This window comes from Oncorhynchus keta, chromosome 4 (genome assembly GCF_023373465.1).
Source record: "Oncorhynchus keta strain PuntledgeMale-10-30-2019 chromosome 4, Oket_V2, whole genome shotgun sequence".
Classification (NCBI taxonomy): domain Eukaryota; kingdom Metazoa; phylum Chordata; class Actinopteri; order Salmoniformes; family Salmonidae; genus Oncorhynchus; species Oncorhynchus keta.
In genome coordinates this window covers 84,796,858-84,814,271 of record NC_068424.1, presented here as the reverse complement: position 1 = coordinate 84,814,271, position 17,414 = coordinate 84,796,858, and positions in this window count along the sequence as shown.

Here is a 17,414-nt window from a genome sequence, read left to right as displayed (position 1 = left end):
GGGAGACAGGGAGACAGAGAGGCTGCTCTAGAGAAACAGGGAGTCAGGTAGACAGAGAAGCTGCTCTAGAGAAGCATGGAGACAGGTAGACAGGTAGACAGGTAGACAGAGAGGCTGCTCTAGAGAAGCATGGAGACAGGTAGACAGGTAGACAGGTAGACAGAGAAGCTGCTCTAGAGAAACATGGAGACAGGTAGACAGGTAGACAGGTAGACAGAGAAGCTGCTCTAGAGAAACAGGGAGACAGGTAGACAGGTAGACAGAGAAGCAGCTCTAGAGAAACAGGGAGTCAGGTAGACAGAGAAGCTGCTCTAGAGAAACAGGGAGACAGGTAGACAGGTAGACAGAGAAGCTGCTCTAGAGAAACATGGAGACAGGTAGACAGGTAGACAGGTAGACAGAGAAGCTGCTCTAGAGAAACAGGGAGACAGGTAGACAGGTAGACAGAGAAGCTGCTCTAGAGAAACAGGGAGACAGATAGACAGAGAAGCTGCTCTAGAGAAACAGGGAGACAGGTAGACAGAGAGGCTGCTCTAGAGAAACAGGGAGACAGGTAGACAGAAAAGCTGCTCTAGAGAAACAGGCAGACAGGTAGACAGGTAGACAGGTAGACAGGTAGACAGAGAAGCTGTTCTAGAGAAACAGGGAGACAGGGAGACAGAGAGGCTGCTCTAGAGAAACAGGGAGTCAGGTAGACAGAGAAGCTGCTCTAGAGAAGCATGGAGACAGGTAGACAGGTAGACAGGTAGACAGAGAGGCTGCTCTAGAGAAGCATGGAGACAGGTAGACAGGTAGACAGGTAGACAGAGAAGCTGCTCTAGAGAAACATGGAGACAGGTAGACAGGTAGACAGGTAGACAGAGAAGCTGTTCTAGAGAAACAGGGAGACAGGTAGACAGGTAGACAGGTAGACAGAGAAGCTGCTCTAGAGAAACAGGGAGACAGGGAGACAGAGAGGCTGCTCTAGAGAAACAGGGAGTCAGGTAGACAGAGAAGCTGCTCTAGAGAAGCATGGAGACAGGTAGACAGGTAGACAGGTAGACAGAGAGGCTGCTCTAGAGAAGCATGGAGACAGGTAGACAGGTAGACAGGTAGACAGAGAAGCTGCTCTAGAGAAACATGGAGACAGGTAGACAGGTAGACAGGTAGACAGAGAAGCTGCTCTAGAGAAACAGGGAGACAGGGAGACAGGGAGACAGGTAGACAGAGAAGCTGCTCTAGAGAAACAGGGAGACAGATAGACAGAGAAGCTGCTCTAGAGAAACAGGGAGACAGGTAGACAGAGAGGCTGCTCTAGAGAAACATGGAGACAGGTAGACAGATAGACAGAGAAGCTGCTCTAGAGAAACAGGGAGACAGGGAGACAGGTAGACAGGTAGACAGGTAGACAGAGAAGCTGCTCTAGAGAAACATGGAGACAGGTAGACAGAGAAGCTGCTCTAGAGAAACATGGAGACAGGGAGACAGGTAGACAGGTAGACAGGTAGACAGAGAAGCTGCTCTAGAGAAACAGGGAGACAGGTAGACTGAGAAGCTGCTCTAGAGAAACATGGAGACAGGGAGACAGGTAGACAGAGAAGCTGCTCTAGAGAAACATGGAGACAGGGAGACAGGTAGACAGGTAGACAGGTAGACAGAGAAGCTGCTCTAGAGAAACAGGGAGACAGGTAGACAGAGAAGCTGCTCTAGAGAAACAGGGAGACAGGTAGACAGGTAGACAGAGAAGCTGCTCTAGAGAAACAGGGAGACAGGTAGACAGGTAGACGGAGAAGCTGCTCTAGAGAAACAGGGAGACAGGTAGACAGGTAGACAGAGAAGCTGCTCTAGAGAAACAGGGAGTCAGGTAGACGGAGAAGCTGCTCTAGAGAAACAGGGAGACAGGTAGACAGGTAGACAGAGAAGCTGCTCTAGAGAAACAGGGAGTCAGGTAGACGGAGAAGCTGCTCTAGAGAAACAGGGAGACAGGTAGACAGGTAGACAGAGAAGCAGCTCTAGAGAAACAGGGAGACAGGTAGACAGAGAAGCTGCTCTAGAGAAACAGGGAGACAGGTAGACAGGTAGACAGAGAAGCTGCTCTAGAGAAACATGGAGACAGGTAGACAGGTAGACAGGTAGACAGAGAGGCTGCTCTAGAGAAGCATGGAGACAGGTAGACAGGTAGACAGGTAGACAGAGAAGCTGCTCTAGAGAAACATGGAGACAGGTAGACAGGTAGACAGGTAGACAGAGAAGCTGCTCTAGAGAAACAGGGAGACAGGGAGACAGGGAGACAGGTAGACAGAGAAGCTGCTCTAGAGAAACAGGGAGACAGGGAGACAGATAGACAGAGAAGCTGCTCTAGAGAAACAGGGAGACAGGTAGACAGAGAGGCTGCTCTAGAGAAACATGGAGACAGGTAGACAGATAGACATAGAAGCTGCTCTAGAGAAACAGGGAGACAGGGAGACAGGTAGACAGGTAGACAGGTAGACAGAGAAGCTGCTCTAGAGAAACATGGAGACAGGTAGACAGAGAAGCTGCTCTAGAGAAACATGGAGACAGGGAGACAGGTAGACAGGTAGACAGGTAGACAGAGAAGCTGCTCTAGAGAAACAGGGAGACAGGTAGACAGAGAAGCTGCTCTAGAGAAACATGGAGACAGGGAGACAGGTAGACAGAGAAGCTGCTCTAGAGAAACATGGAGACAGGGAGACAGGTAGACAGGTAGACAGGTAGACAGAGAAGCTGCTCTAGAGAAACAGGGAGACAGGTAGACAGAGAAGCTGCTCTAGAGAAACAGGGAGACAGGTAGACAGGTAGACAGAGAAGCTGCTCTAGAGAAACAGGGAGACAGGTAGACAGGTAGACGGAGAAGCTGCTCTAGAGAAACAGGGAGTCAGGTAGACGGAGAAGCTGCTCTAGAGAAACAGGGAGACAGGTAGACAGGTAGACAGAGAAGCTGCTCTAGAGAAACAGGGAGTCAGGTAGACGGAGAAGCTGCTCTAGAGAAACAGGGAGACAGGTAGACAGGTAGACAGAGAAGCAGCTCTAGAGAAACAGGGAGTCAGGTAGACAGAGAAGCTGCTCTAGAGAAACAGGGAGACAGGTAGACAGGTAGACAGAGAAGCTGCTCTAGAGAAACATGGAGACAGGTAGACAGGTAGACAGGTAGACAGAGAAGCTGCTCTAGAGAAACAGGGAGACAGGTAGACAGGTAGACAGAGAAGCTGCTCTAGAGAAACAGGGAGACAGATAGACAGAGAAGCTGCTCTAGAGAAACAGGGAGACAGGTAGACAGAGAGGCTGCTCTAGAGAAACAGGGAGACAGGTAGACAGAAAAGCTGCTCTAGAGAAACAGGGAGACAGGTAGACAGGTAGACAGGTAGACAGGTAGACAGAGAAGCTGTTCTAGAGAAACAGGGAGACAGGTAGACAGGTAGACAGAGAAGCTGCTCTAGAGAAACAGGGAGACAGGGAGACAGAGAGGCTGCTCTAGAGAAACAGGGAGTCAGGTAGACAGAGAAGCTGCTCTAGAGAAGCATGGAGACAGGTAGACAGGTAGACAGGTAGACAGAGAGGCTGCTCTAGAGAAGCATGGAGACAGGTAGACAGGTAGACAGGTAGACAGAGAAGCTGCTCTAGAGAAACATGGAGACAGGTAGACAGGTAGACAGAGAAGCTGCTCTAGAGAAACAGGGAGACAGGGAGACAGGTAGACAGAGAAGCTGCTCTAGAGAAACAGGGAGACAGGGAGACAGATAGACAGAGAAGCTGCTCTAGAGAAACAGGGAGACAGGTAGACAGAGAGGCTGCTCTAGAGAAACAGGGAGAAAGGTAGACAGAGAGGCTGCTCTAGAGAAACAGGGAGACAGGTAGACAGAGAAGCTGCTCTAGAGAAACAGGGAGACAGGGAGACAGGTAGACAGGTAGACAGAGAAGCTGCTCTAGAGAAACAGGGAGACAGGGAGACAGAGAAGCTGCTCTTGAGAAACAGGGAGACAGGTAGACAGAGAAGCTGCTCTAGAGAAACAGGGAGACAGGTAGACAGGTAGACAGAGAAGCTGCTCTAGAGAAACAGGTAGACAGGTAGACAGAGAAGCTGCTCTAGAGAAACAGGGAGACAGGTAGACAGAGAAGCTGCTCTAGAGAAACAGGGAGACAGGTAGACAGGTAGACAGAGAAGCTGCTCTAGAGAAACAGGTAGACAGGTAGACAGAGAAGCTGCTCTAGAGAAACAGGGAGACAGGTAGACAGAGAAGCTGCTCTAGAGAAACAGGGAGACAGGTAGACAGAGAAGCTGCTCTAGAGAAACAGGGAGACAGGTAGACAGAGAAGCTGCTCTAGAGAAACAGGGAGACAGATAGACAGAGAGGCTGCTCTAGAGAAACAGGGAGACAGGTAGACAGAGAAGCTGCTCTAGAGAAACATGGAGACAGAGAAGCTGCTCTAGAGAAACAGGGAGACAGAGAAGCTGCTCTAGAGAAACAGGGAGTCAGAGAAGCTGCTCTAGAGAAACATGGAGACAGAGAAGCTGCTCTAGAGAAACAGGGAGACAGGTAGACAGAGAAGCTGCTCTAGAGAAACAGGGAGAGAGAGATGCTTCTCCAGAGTGGAGGGGTGCATATGCAGGACAACAGACAGCTCCCATACAGGTATCAGTCCGTGCTCATGGCGATATTAAGACTGTAATGCAATTTGTTTATGGCATCGATTTTTCCAGCAGAGAGGAGCACAGTAGCCTTTAACCAAAGTTTTATTTTAAAACTACGAGCAGCACAACAGTCAACAGTTTGGACTCATTAGGGCTCTCAGTGAGTGGACATTCCCCCTTTCTCTTCCTATTGGATGATGGTGAGTGGACATTCCCCCTTTCTCTTCCTATTGGATGATGGTGAGTGGACATTCCCCCTTTCTCTTCCTATTGGATGATGGTGAGTGGACATTCCCCCTTTCTCTTCCTATTGGATGATGTTGAGGGGACATTCCCCCTTTCTCTTCCTATTGGATGATGTTGAGGGGACATTCCCCCTTTCTCTTCCTATTGGATGATGTTGAGGGGACATTCCCCCTTTCTCTTCCTATTGGATGACAGTGAGTGGACATTCCCCCTTTCTCTTCCTATTGGATGACAGTGAGTGGATACTCCCCCTTTCTCTTCCTATTGGATGACAGTGAGTGGATACTCCCCCTTTCTCTTCCTATTGGATGACAGTGAGTGGATACTCCCCCTTTCTCTTCCTATTGGATGACAGTGAGTGGACATTCCCCCTTTCTCTTCCTATTGGATGATGGTGAGTGGACATTCCCCCTTTCTCTTCCTATTGGATGACAGTGAGTGGACATTCCCCCTTTCTCTTCCTATTGGATGACAGTGAGTGGATACTCCCCCTTTCTCTTCCTATTGGATGACAGTGAGTGGATACTCCCCCTTTCTCTTCCTATTGGATGACAGTGAGTGGACATTCCCCCTTTCTCTTCCTATTGGATGATGGTGAGTGGACATTCCCCCTTTCTCTTCCTATTGGATGACAGTGAGTGGACATTCCCCTTTCTCTTCCTATTGGATGACAGTGAGTGGACATTCCCCCTTTCTCTTTCTATTGGATGACAGTGAGTGGACATTCCCCTTTCTCTTCCTATTGGATGACAGTGAGTGGACATTCCCCTTTCTCTTCCTATTGGATGACAGTGAGTGGACATTCCCCTTTCTCTTCCTATTGGATGACAGTGAGTGGACATTCCCACTTTCTCTTCCTATTGGATGACAGTGAGTGGACATTCCCCTTTCTCTTCCTATTGGATGACAGTGAGTGGACATTCCCCCTTTCTCTTCCTATTGGATGACAGTGAGTGGACATTCCCCCTTTCTCTTCCTATTGGATGACAGTGAGTGGACATTCCCCCTTTCTCTTCCTATTGGATGATGGTGAGTGGACATTCCCCCTTTCTCTTCCTATTGGATGATGTTGAGGGGACATTCCCCCTTTCTCTTCCTATTGGATGATGGTGAGTGGACATTCCCCCTTTCTCTTCCTATTGGATGATGGTGAGTGGACATTCCCCCTTTCTCTTCCTATTGGATGACAGTGAGTGGACATTCCCCCTTTCTCTTCCTATTGGATGATGGTGAGTGGACATTCCCCCTTTCTCTTCCTATTGGATGATGGTGAGTGGACATTCCCCCTTTCTCTTTCTATTGGATGACGGTGAGTGGACATTCCCCCTTTCTCTTCCTATTGGATGATGGTGAGTGGACATTCCCCCTTTCTCTTTCTATTGGATGACAGTGAGTGGACATTCCCCCTTTCTCTTTCTATTGGATGACAGTGAGTGGACATTCCCCTTTCTCTTCCTATTGGATGACAGTGAGTGGACATTCCCCTTTCTCTTCCTATTGGATGACAGTGAGTGGACATACTCCCCTTTCTCTTTCTATTGGATGACAGTGAGTGGACATTCCCCTTTCTCTTCTATTGATGATGGTGAGTGGACATTCCCCTTTCTCTTCTATTGGATGACAGTGAGTGGACATTCCCCTTTCTCTTCCTATTGGATGACAGTGAGTGGATATTCCCACTTTCTCTTCCTATTGGATGACAGTGAGTGGACATACTCCCCTTTCTCTTCCTATTGGATGACAGTGAGTGGACATTCTTTCCCCTTTCTCTTCCTATTGGATGATGGTGAGTGGACATTCCCACTTTCTCTTCCTATTGGATGACAGTGAGTGGACATTCCCTATTGGATGACTTTCTCTTTCTATTGGATGACAGTGAGTGGACATTCCCCTTTCTCTTTCTATTGGATGACAGTGAGTGGACATTCCCCCTTTCTCTTCCTATTGGATGACAGTGAGTGGACATTCCCCCTTTCTCTTCCTATTGGATGACAGTGAGTGGACATTCCCCCTTTCTCTTCCTATTGGATGACAGTGAGTGGACATTCCCCCTTTCTCTTCCTATTGGATGACAGTGAGTGGACATTCCCCCTTTCTCTTCCTATTGGATGACAGTGAGTGGACATTCCCCCTTTCTCTTCCTATTGGATGACAGTGAGTGGACATTCCCCCTTTCTCTTCCTATTGGATGACAGTGAGTGGACATTCCCCCTTTCTCTTCCTATTGGATGATGGTGAGTGGACATTCCCCCTTTCTCTTCCTATTGGATGATGGTGAGTGGACATTCCCCCTTTCTCTTCCTATTGGATGATGGTGAGTGGACATTCCCCCTTTCTCTTCCTATTGGATGATGGTGAGTGGACATTCCCCCTTTTCTTTCTATTGGATGATGGTTCCCCCTTTCTCTTCCTATTGGATGATGTTGAGTGGACATTCCCCCTTTCTCTTCCTATTGGATGATGGTGAGTGGACATTCCCCCTTTCTCTTCCTATTGGATGATGGTGAGTGGACATTCCCCCTTTCTCTTTCTATTGGATGACAGTGAGTGGACATTCCCCCTTTCTCTTCCTATTGGATGATGGTGAGTGGACATTCCCCCTTTCTCTTCCTATTGGATGATGGTGAGTGGACATTCCCCCTTTCTCCCTATTGGATGATGGTTGGACATTCTTTCTTTCCTATTGATGATGGTGAGTGGACATTCCCCCTTTCTCTTCCCTGGACATTCCCCCTTTCTCTTCCTATTGGATGATGGTGAGTGGACATTCCCCCTTTCTCTTTCTATTGGATGACAGTGAGTGGACATTCCCCCTTTCTCTTCCTATTGGATGATGGTGAGTGGACATTCCCCCTTTCTCTTTCTATTGGATGACAGTGAGTGGACATTCCCCCTTTCTCTTCCTATTGGATGATGTTGAGGGGACATTCCCCCTTTCTCTGTCCGTTGAATGACAGGTGCCCGTGAATGTCGGAAGTCTGTTCAGGAACATCAACTTAGTAAAACCGACTGCTGCTTGTTTTTTCTTGAAAATGTTGTTTTTACAAATATTCCATCTTCCACTTTCAGGTCTATTGGACCTTGGTGCTGAACCCACTTGAATCCACTTGTAGGCTGTTTGTCTGTCTGTTTGTTTGTTTGCCCTTTCAGGTGGAAAAGTCAATAACAGAACACATCAACGGTAATCTTATTATAACGTTTGTGCGATGTTCCATTGTCCGCAGCTCGATCACGCAGCGCATTTTCAAAATGCGAACGCGATGTGAGATGGTGCATGGCTCGTCCATGGGTTTATGGTGAGATGGTGCATGGCTCCTCCATGGGTTTATGGTGAGATGGTGCATGGCTCGTCCATGGGTTTATGGTGAGATGGTCCATGGCTCGTCCATGGGTTTATGGTGAGATGGTGCATGGCTCGTCCATGGGTTTTATGGTGAGATGGTGCATGGCTCGTCCATGGGTTTTATGGTGAGATGGTGCATGGCTCGTCCATGGGTTTTATGGTGAGATGGTGCATGGCTCCTCCATGGGTTTATGGTGAGATGGTGCATGGCTCGTCCATGGGTTTTATGGTGAGATGGTGCATGGCTCGTCCATGGGTTTTATGGTGAGATGGTGCATGGCTCGTCCATGGGTTTTATGGTGAGATGGTGCATGGCTCGTCCATGGGTTTATGGTGAGAACGCCCATGGCTCATGGCTATTTCTGGAAGAGTACAAATATGATCTGTTTGATGGTTCCATGATGTTTATTAAACATTATGTTTGAGAGCAGGATGACAGTGAGTGGATACTCCCCCTTTCTCTTTCTATTGGATGACAGTGAGTGGACACTCCCCCTTTCTCTTTCTATTGGATGACAGTGAGTGGACATTCCCACTTTCTCTTTCTATTGGATGACAGTGAGTGGACATTCCCCCTTTCTCTTTCTATTGGATGACAGTGAGTGGACATTCCCCTTTTCTCTTTCTATTGGATGACAGTGAGTGGATACTCCCCCTTTCTCTTCCTATTGGATGACAGTGAGTGGACATTCCCCCTTTCTCTTCCTATTGGATGATGGTGAGTGGACATTCCCCCTTTCTCTTTCTATTGGATGACAGTGAGTGGACATTCCCCCTTTCTCTTCCTATTGGATGATGTTGAGGGGACATTCCCCCTTTCTCTTTCTATTGGATGACAGTGAGTGGACATTCCCCCTTTCTCTTTCTATTGGATGACAGTGAGTGGACATTCCCCCTTTCTCTTTCTATTGGATGATGGTGAGTGGACATTCCCCCTTTCTCTTTCTATTGGATGACAGTGAGTGGACATTCCCCCTTTCTCTTTCTATTGGATGATGGTGAGTGGACATTCCCCCTTTCTCTTTCTATTGGATGACAGTGAGTGGACATTCCCTCTTTCTTTTTCTATTGGCTGACGGTGAGTGGACACTCCCCCTTTCTCTTTCTATTGGATGACGGTGAGTGGACAATCCCCCTTTCTCTTTTTATTGGCTGACGGTGAGTGGACATTCCCCCTTTCTCTTTCTATTGGATGACGGTGAGTGGAAACTCCCCCTTTCTCTTTCTATTGGATGACGGTGAGTGGACACTCCCCCTTTTACTTTCTATTGGATTTTTCTCCAGCTCCTGTGTAAAGTTCTCATGTACGTAAAACCCTCTACAATCTAAGATACCTTGTCTGTATTATATTCCCACAGGGAGCTAATAAGTTGCCTGTAAATGTAACTGACATAGTCTATTTAAACCCAGTTTCATCTTTATTACAATTTCATTTGATTTATTGACAGTTATTTTAGGCCTTATCAATAGCCTAGTGAATTTAACCTTGCATAACAAAGCCATCACCTACAGAGAGATGAATCTGGAGAAGAGTCCCCTTAGCAAGCTGGTCCTGAGGCTCTGGTCACAAACACAAACAGACCCCAGAGAGCCGCAGGACAGCAACACAATTAGACCAAATCATGAGAAAACAAAAAGATAATTACTTGACACATTGGAAAGAATTAACCCAAAAAAGAGCAAACTTGAATGTTATTTGGCCCTAAACAGAGAGTACACAGCAGCAGAATACCTGAGCACTGTGACTGACCCAAACGTAAGGAAAGCTTTGACTATGTACAGACTCAGTGAGCATAGCCTTGCTATTGAGAAAGGCTGCCGTAGGCAGACATGGCTCTCAAGAGAAGACAGGCTATGTGCTCACTGCCCACAAAATGAGGTGGAAACTGATCTCCACTTCTCTTTATTTGACTAGGCAAGACAGTTAAGAACAAATTCTTATTTACCACAACAGCCTACTGGGAACAGTGGGTTAACTGCCTTGTTCAGGGGAACAGTGGGTGGGTTAACTGCCTTGTTCAGGGGAACAGTGGGTGGGTTAACTGCCTTGTTCAGGGGAACAGTGGGTGGGTTAACTGCCTTGTTCAGGGGCAGAATGACAGATTTATACCTTGTCAGATCAGGGATTTGATCCAGCAACCTTTTGGTTACCGATCCAACCACTAGGCTACCTGCTGGTTACTGACCCAACACTCTAACCACTAGGCTACCTGCTGGTGACTGGCCCAACACTCTAACCACTAGGCTACCTGCTGGTGACTGGCCCAACACTCTAACCACTAGGCTACCTGCTGGTGACTGGCCCAACACTCTAACCACTAGGCTACCTGCTGGTTACTGACCCAACGCTCTAACCACTAGGCTATCTGCTGGTGACTGGCCTAACGCTCTAACCACTAGGCTACCTGCTGGTTACTGGCCTAACGCTCTAACCACTAGGCTACCTGCTGGTTACTGGCCCAACACTCTAACCACTAGGCTACCTGCTGGTTACTGACCCAACGCTCTAACCACTAGGCTACCTGCTGGTTACTGACCCAACACTCTAACCACTAGGCTACCTGCTGGTTACTGACCCAACGCTCTAACCACTAGGCTACCTGCTGGTTACTGACCCAACACTCTAACCACTAGGCTACCTGCTGGTTACTGACCCAACGCTCTAACCACTAGGCTACCTGCTGGTTACTGACCCAACACTCTAACCACTAGGCTACCTGCTGGTTACTGACCCAACGCTCTAACCACTAGGCTACCTGCTGGTTACTGACCCAACGCTCTAACCACTAGGCTACCTGCCTACCCTAACCTCCTGCCAAATGTATGACCATATTAGAGACACATTTTTCCCCTTAAATTACACAGACCTACAAATAATTTGAAAACAAATCCAATTTTGATAAACTCCCATATCTATTGCATGAAATACCACAGTGTGTCATCACAGCAACAAGATTTATGACCTGCTGCCACAAGAAAAGGGCAACCAGTGAAGAACACACACCATTGTAAATACAACCCATATTTATGCTTATTTATTTTCCCTTTTTTAAACTTTACCCATTTGTACATTGTTGCAACTCTTTATATAGACATAATATGACATCTGAAATGTCTTCATTCTTTTGGAACTTTTGTGAGGGTAATGTTCTGAGGGTAATGTTCTGAGGGTAATGTTCTGAGGGTAATGTTCCGAGGGTAATGTTCCGGGGGTAATGTTCCGGGGGTAATGTTCTGAGGGTAATGTTCTGAGGGTAATGTTCTGAGGGTAATGTTCTGAGGGTAATGTTCTGAGGGTAATGTTCTGAGGGTAATGTTCTGAGGGTAATGTTCTGGGGGTAATGTTCTGGGGGTAATGTTCTGAGGGTAATGTTCTGAGGGTAATGTTCTGAGGGTAATGTTCTGGGGTAATGTTCTGAGGGTAATGTTCTGAGGGTAATGTTCTGAGGGTAATGTTCTGAGGGTAATGATCTGGGGGTAATGTTCTGAGGGTAATGTTCTGAGGGTAATGTACTGAGGGTAATGTTCTGGGGGTAATGTTCTGAGGGTAATGTTCGAGGGTAATGTTCCGAGGGTAATGTTCCGAGGGTAATGTTCGAGGGTAATGTTCCGAGGGTAATGTTCGAGGGTAATGTTCGAGGGTAATGTTCCGAGGGTAATGTTCCGAGGGTAATGGTCTGAGGGTAATGGTCTGAGGGTAATGGTCTGAGGGTAATGTTCTGAGGGTAATGTTCTGAGGGTAATGTTCGAGGGTAATGTTCTGAGGGTAATGTTCCGAGGGTAATGTTCCGAGGGTAATGTTCCGAGGGTAATGTTCCGAGGGTAATGTTCTGAGGGCAATGTTCTGAGGGTAATGTTCTGAGGGTAATGTTCTGAGGGTAATGTTCTGTACTTTTTTATTGTTTATTTAACTTTTGTTTCTTATTTATTTCCCTTGTTATTCCCTTGTTATATACAGTGCCTTGCGAAAGTATTCGGCCCCCTTGAACTTTGCGACCTTTTGCCACATTTCAGGCTTCAAACATAAAGATATAAAACTGTATATTTTTGTGAAGAATCAACAACAAGTGGGACACAATCATGAAGTGGAACGACATTTATTGGCTATTTCAAACTTTTTTAACAAATCAAAAATGGAAAAATTGGGCTTGCAAAATTATTTATTTTATAATAATAATTATTTTTTCTTTATTGGCATGGGAAACATATGTTTCTATCATGCCAATAAAGCCCCTTAGACAGAGGGACTGAGAGAGAGAGAGACAGAGAGAGGGAGTGACAGAGAGAGAGAGAGAGAGAGAGAGAGAGAGAGACAGAGAGAGAGAGAGACAGAGAGAGAGAGAGAGACAGAGAGAGAGAGAGAGAGACAGAGATAGAGACAGAGAGAGAGAGAGAGAGAGAGAGAGAGAGAGAGAGAGAGAGAGAGACAGAGGGACAGAGAGACAGAGAGAGGGAGTGACAGAGAGAGAGAGAGACAGAGAGAGAGAGAGAGAGAGAGAGAGAGAGAGAGAGAGAGAGATAGAGACAGAGAGACAGGGACAGAGGGACAGAGTGAGAGAGAGACAGAGAGAGAGAGTGACAGAGAGAGAGAGACAGAGACAGAGAGACAGAGAGAGAGAGTGACAGAGAGAGAGAGTGACAGAGAGAGAGAGAGACAGAGAGAGGGAGTGACAGAGAGAGAGAGAGACAGAGAGACAGAGAGACAGAGAGGAAGGGAGATGGAGTCAAAGAGAGATATATATATATATATATATACATATGTATATGTGTGTTCCTTTGCTCAATATAACCCCCCTCAAAATCCCCATATTACTCAGAGGAGATCTTCCCCACCCTCGAGGAAGGGACGTGCCATTTCATGTCCCAGGGAAATGTGCTCATCTGTGGGGACGCAAATTTGTGCCAAGGAACACTACCTGATCTAACGACCACACGAGGGGACAGCTTTATTACAGGCCATACTGTTTCTAACTGTCTTATTTTCCCCCATGGAAACAACAGTGACAGCACCATCAACAAAAACGGAAGGAATCTTTCTCAGCTCTGTCGAACGAAGCCTGGGTCTGTACTTTGCCAATGGGGAGATTCACCTATTGCTCACCTCTTGGCCACAGCACATAGACTATATGACCACAGACATGGACCCTTTCTCTCTCAGCTCATTCACCATCAAGCCACTAACACCTCTGTCTGAGCACAGCAAAATTAAGTTGTTCCTCAAAAGAACAGACATGGAAAAAACCACACATTCACAGCCCAGTGAGTACTGTACAACATCAGACATTCATACAGATGGGCCCAAAACAGCACAGAAGAATAACAGAAATCAACCAGTAGCCAAAATATTCAAACACTCTTTCTGGATACCAGATTCACTCTCAGTAAAGAAGGCATCAAGGGTTTGTAAAGTAAGCATTTCACTGTAAGGTGAAAACTGTTGTACTAGCAGTACAAAACATCAACCAAAACTAACTAAACAAAACACCCCCTGATCTGTTTCACCTGTCTCCACCCCCCTCCAGGTGTCACACCCTGATCTGTTTCACCTGTCTTTGTGATTGTCTCCACCCCCTCCAGGTGTCACACCCTGATCTGTTTCACCTGTCTCCACCCCCCTCCAGGTGTCACACCCTGATCTGTTTCACCTGTCTTTGTGATTGTCTCCACCCCCTCCAGGTGTCACACACCCTGATCTGTTTCCCTGTCTTTGTCTTGTCTCCACCCCCTCCAGGTGTCACACCCTGATCTGTTTCACCTGTCTTTGTGATTGTCTCCACCCCCTCCAGGTGTCACACACCCTGATCTGTTTCACCTGTCTTTGTGCTTGTCTCCACCCCCTCCAGGTGTCACACACCCTGATCTGTTTCACCTGTCTTTGTGTTTTGTCTCCACCCCCTCCAGGTGTCACACACCCTGATCTGTTTCACCTGTCTTTGTGATTGTCTCCACCCCCTCCAGGTGTCACACCCTGATCTGTTTCACCTGATCAGGTTTCACCCCTGTCTTTGTCACTTGTCTCCACCCCCTCCAGGTGTCACACCCTGATCTGTTTCACCTGTCTTTGTGCTTGTCTCCACCCCTCCAGGTGTCACACCCTGATCTGTTTCACCTGTCTTTGTGATTGTCTCCACCCCCTCCAGGTGTCACACACCCTGATCTGTTTCACCTGTCTTTGTGATTGTCTCCACCCCCTCCAGGTGTCACACCCCTGATCTGTTTCACCTGTCTCCACCCCCCTCCAGGTGTCACACCCTGATCTGTTTCACCTGTCTTTGTGCTTGTCTCCACCCCCTCCAGGTGTCACACACCCTGATCTGTTTCACCTGTCTTTGTGCTTGTCTCCACCCCCTCCAGGTGTCACACCCTGATCTGTTTCACCTGTCTTTGTGATTGTCTCCACCCCCTCCAGGTGTCACACACCCTGATCTGTTTCACCTGTCTTTGTGCTTGTCTCCACCCCTCCAGGTGTCACACCCCCTGATCTGTTTCACCTGTCTTTGTGATTGTCTCCACCCCCCTCCAGGTGTCACACACCCTGATCTGTTTCACCTGTCTTTGTGCTTGTCTCCACCCCGCTCCAGGTGTCACCCATCTTACACATTATCCCCTGTGTATTTATACCTGCCTTCTCTGTTTGTCTGTTCCTTGTTTGTCAAGGTGGTCTAAGGCACTGCATCTATGTTCTAGAGGTGTCACTACAGACCCTGGTTTGATTCCAGTCTGTATCACAACTGGCCGTGATTGGGAATTCCATAGGGCGTCGCACAATTGGCCCAGAGTGGTTTGGGTTTGGCCCGGGTAAAATGGACAGCCTCACATGGCCAGCCTACATTTTTTTGTAGCGGTTAATGATATTGACCTTACTCAATGTATTTTCTCTCTTTACGGTGAAATTGTGAATCTGAATGAATGAATTATTGAATGGATGAGTGAGTGAGTGAGTAGATGGATGGATGGATGGATGGATGGATGGATGGATGGATGGATGGATGAGCGAGTGAGTGAGTTAGTGAGTAGATGGATGGATGGATGGATGGATGGATGGATGGATGAGTGAGTGAGTGAGTTAGTGAGTAGATGGATGGATGGATGGATGGATGGATGGATGGATGGATGGATGAGCGAGTGAGTGAGTTAGTGAGTAGATGGATGGATGGATGGATGGATGGATGGATGGATGGATGGATGGATGGATGAGCGAGTGAGTGAGTTAGTGAGTAGATGGATGGATGGATGGATGGATGGATGGATGGATGGATGGATGGATGGATGGATGGATGGATGGATGGATGGATGAGTGAGTAAGTTAGTTAGTAGATGGATGGATGGACGGATGGATGAGCGAGTGATTGAGTTAGTGAGTAGATGGATGGATGGATGAGTGAGTGAGTGAGTTAGTGAGTAAATGGATGGATAGATTGATGGAAAGATGGCTGGATGAGTGAGTAGGTTAGTGAGTGGATGGATGGATGAGTGAGTTAGTGAGTAGATGGATGGATGGATGGATGGATGGATGAATGAATGAATGAATGAATGAATGAATGGATGAGTGAGTTAGTGAGTGAGTGGATGGATGAGTGAGTTAGTGAGTGGATGGATGAGTGAGTGAGTTAGTGAGTAGATGGATGGATGGATGGATGGATGGATGGATGGATGGATGGGTGGACTTAACTTACTTAACTTACTTACTTACTTACTTACTTACTTACTTACTTACTTACTTACTTACTTACCATACATTATTCATCTCATATGCATAGGTATATACTGTACTCTACATCATCGACTACATCCTTAAATAATACATGTATCACTAGCCACTTTAACTATGCCACTTTGTCTACATACTCATCTCATATGTATATACTGTACTCGATACCATCTACTGTATGCTGCCCTGTACCATCATTCATTCATATATCCTTATGTACATATTCTTTATCCCCTTACACTGTGTATAAGACAGTAGTTTTGGAATTGTTAGTTAGATTACTTGTTGGTTATTACTGCATTGTCGGAACTAGAAGCACAAGCATTTCGCTACACTCGCATTTAACATCTGCTAACCATGTGTATGTGACAAATAAAATGTGATTTGATTTGATTTGATTTGATGGATGGATGAGTGAATGATTGAGTGATTGAGTGAGTGAGTGAGTGAGTGAGTGAGTGAGTGAGTGAGTGAGTGAGTGAGTGAGTGAGTGGATGGATGGATGAATATGTCAGTAATGTATGATTGTGGTAACGATCCACAAAGATTTCTGAAATCAGCCTGACTGTGACTAACCCTATGGAGATTATTCAGGATGATTCCCAAAAACAGCCTGACTGTGACTAACCCTATGGAGATTATTCAGGATGATTCCCAAAAACAGCCTGACTGTGACTAACCCTATGGAGATTATTCAGGATGATTCCCAAAAACAGCCTGACTGTGACTAACCCTATGGAGATTATTCAGGATGATTCCCAAAAACAGCCTGACTGTGACTAACCCTATGGAGATTATTCAGGATGATTCCCAAAAACAGCCTGACTGTGACTAACCCTATGGAGATTATTCAGGATGATTCCCAAAAACAGCCTGACTGTGACTAACCCTATGGAGATTATTCAGGATGATTCCCAAAAACAGCCTGACTGTGACTAACCCTATGGAGATTATTCAGGATGATTCCCAAAAACAGCCTGACTGTGACTAACCCTATGGTGATGATTCAGCATGATTCCTAAAAACCGCAAGACTTTGACTAACCCTATGGTGATGATTCAGTATGATTCCTATAAACAGCATGACTGTGGCTAAGCTTAACTATAACCCTAATTGAGTTTGAACAATTAGTAAGATACACATTTTCTCTTGATCTCACAAATGCCAGTAATAAACTCAGGCAATCAGTTCTGCCTGCGTTCATTTTCAGTATCTCTGAGTAAGACATGTCCCAAGCTCTGCATTCTCAAAGTAGACATGCATGTTATTAGGAGTTTAAAGAAACATATTTGTAGCACCTGTGCAACAGAGATCCTGTCATTCTCTCTATCGCAACAGAGATCCCGTAATTCAGAAGTCTCTCTGTTTCTGTCATTCTCTCTATCGCAACAGAGATCCCGGAATTCAGAAGTCTCTCTGTTTCTGTCATTCTCTCTATCGCAACAGAGATCCCGTAATTCAGAAGTCTCTCTGTTTCTGTCATT